At 42.0% G+C, this 2,500-nt stretch overlaps 1 protein-coding gene across 3 annotated transcripts in view; it reads left to right on the top strand.

The window, feature by feature from the left end:
* Window positions 1-2,500, top strand: part of LOC122252199 (uncharacterized) — a 450,493-nt gene that overhangs the window by 44,804 nt on the left and 403,189 nt on the right. For 2 of the 3 annotated variants that reach the window (XM_086530453.1, XM_086530450.1), the window contains exon 1: window positions 2,071-2,155. The exons of the other annotated variant lie outside the window; for it this stretch is intronic. The gene's annotated coding sequence lies outside the window, so the exon portion shown is untranslated. Of the gene's footprint in view, window positions 1-2,070; window positions 2,156-2,500 lie in introns of those variants that run through there. 3 annotated transcript variants of the gene reach the window in all.

Genomic DNA, 2,500 nt, shown 5'->3' with positions numbered 1-2,500 from the left:
AGAGAGATAGATAGTGGGAGATAGAGGGAGAGGTAAAGAGAGATAGATAGTGGGAGATAGAGGGAGAGAGGGAGAGGGAGAAAATTTTGAATTTAAGAGAGGGAGAGAGTGGGAGATAGAAGAAGTAAAGAGAGAAAGAGGGGGGGGGTAGAGGAGAAGAGGAAGTTAAAGAGGAGAGAGATGAAAGGATGTAAAGGTTGAAATGAGGGGGAGGTAAAGGGGGGGAGGAAGAAAGAGTGAGGAACTGAAACAGACAGAGAGTGAAAAAAAAACAAAAAAACTAGAGATTAAATCGAAACATACTGCATTAAAATCGACGAAATAAAATCTTCACCCAATGCACAACAGCCTCGGCCCATCCTCCCTCTCTCTTTATAAACACACCTGGATTACTCTACACAGGAATATGAATACGAAAATGCACGCACGCAATCAAGCATAATGCAGAGCATAACCCTTACCCTAGACCCCAACCAGCGCATGCCCAGGTCCCCCTTATAGACGCCAAGGGACGCCCTCACCGTCTAGATTACCTTCTCGTCTTGCAGAGTTAGGGATGATTAACCCAGCTGATTGCCATTATCAAAGGGGGTGGGTGGGTGGCAGCTTCTTATTAGAGTTCAGCATCTTGTTTATTTATATATTTTGGGCGTTGGGGGAAGGGAGGGAAGGTGCAATAAATATTCTTTTGATTATCGGACGGTCGGTGAGCCAGAAGGTTGGAGAAGGTTGATCTGATTATTGTTTTTTTTTTTTTTTTTTTTTTTTCCTTTTCCTGTCGCTTTGATCTTCTATTTTGGTTTAGATCGTAAATTGGAAGTGTTGAAGTTATTCTTATTAGCTGATTATGATCACAAGAGATTAGATAAACTAACATTTTCATTTATTCGACCCGAAATGGCATTTGAAAATACCACAGAATTATTGTTCTACATATATGTCATCCTATAAATAAATGACTTTACAAGTTACCAGTCGTTACATTGGTATATGAAGTTATTCTAAGATAACCTATTAAGAGATATTGATAAGTATATCTCAGGCGATTAACGCGCGCTGAGCAATGAAAGCTGATTACCATGAAATCTATATTTGCATCTGTTTATTTCTCTCTCTCTCTCTCTCTCTCTCTCTCTCTCTCTCTCTCTCTCTCTCTCTCTCTCTCTCTCTCTCTCTCTCTCTCTATATATCGCTCTATCTATATATATATATATATATATATATATATATATATATATACATATATATATATACATATATATACATATACATATATATATAGATATATATAGATATATATATAATATATATATATGTGTGTGTGTGTGTGTGTGTGTGTGTGTGTGTGTGTGTGTGTGTGTGTGTGTGTGTGTGTGTGTGTGTGTTTGTGTGTGTGTCTGTCGGTCCACAAACACACACACACACACGCGCGCGCGCGTTTATTGCAAAAAAAAAAATCTACAGAACAGTATAAAATCACCGTAGACTTGGAACTATCATACGGTCACTCGGTATCTACCATACAGTTAATCGATATGTCATGTGGCCCCTCAGTGCCACACAAGCACTGAGTCGGTCCCTACTGTACAGTTATACAGTCTCTATACAGTATGTTGATATTTTCCATGTAGCTGCCTCATGCTCCTTCTGTATAGTGATGTCCAATTAATTCCTGGTGAATTATATATTCTCATCTCAGTCGGAAATGTACTGGTAGAGTAGATTATCCATGAATAGTGTGTAAATAATATTTATTTTTCGGAGCGAGCGTCGGATTAGGAAACTTTGTCATGGAGTCAGCCAGGTGCGACCGGTGGGTGCCAGTTACCATTTTTTTTGTCGTCGGGTGTCTGAATATCCATAAACGTACTCGACTTTTCGATAGCGACGTCGCCTGTCAGTCGATCGAGAGAAGTGGGTTGAATTCTCCCGAGACGTGAGAGGCACACCGAAGAAACGTATCACGAGGGCACGAGAAAGACAAGCGAGGGAAAATAGCAGGAGTTTCCGCGTGACGTCAGGTGGTGGGAGGGAGGGGTGGAAGGGGGCGGAGGCTGGGAGGGGAAGTAACGCGAGTGTGACGCGTGCATCACCAGTGTGTGTTGTGTGGTGGTAACGACAGCGTGGACCTCGGGGGCTCCGTGACTCGGGCAACGTGAGCGCGCTTTTGCGATTGATTAGCTCTATGGCCGGCGGGGTCGAGACCGCGGAGTGATTGTGATTGCAAAGTCGAGAAAATCGTGACACTGATCAGTGCAAGATTCTTGGTCATTATCACTGTCATTCGTAATGATGTTTTGTTAGAGTGAAGTGTAGGGGACCGAAAGTGAAATTATGAAGCAGAACAAAAAATGAAAATGAAGTGATGACGACCATAATATTCCAGCCCTTTAATTCAGTTTGGAGACAAGTCCATGATCTAAGGTGGCAGTTCTATCGCCAATCGTGGAAGCGATAGAAAAGTTAACGCTGACTCAGATGATAAGGTGTCAAACCAACG

This window comes from Penaeus japonicus, unplaced genomic scaffold (genome assembly GCF_977035675.1).
Source record: "Penaeus japonicus unplaced genomic scaffold, GWHDUDI00000001_assembly GWHDUDI00000033, whole genome shotgun sequence".
Lineage (NCBI taxonomy): Eukaryota > Metazoa > Arthropoda > Malacostraca > Decapoda > Penaeidae > Penaeus > Penaeus japonicus.
The sequence above is the reverse complement of the archived record's forward strand: the minus strand, read 5'-3'. Positions and strand labels throughout refer to the sequence as shown.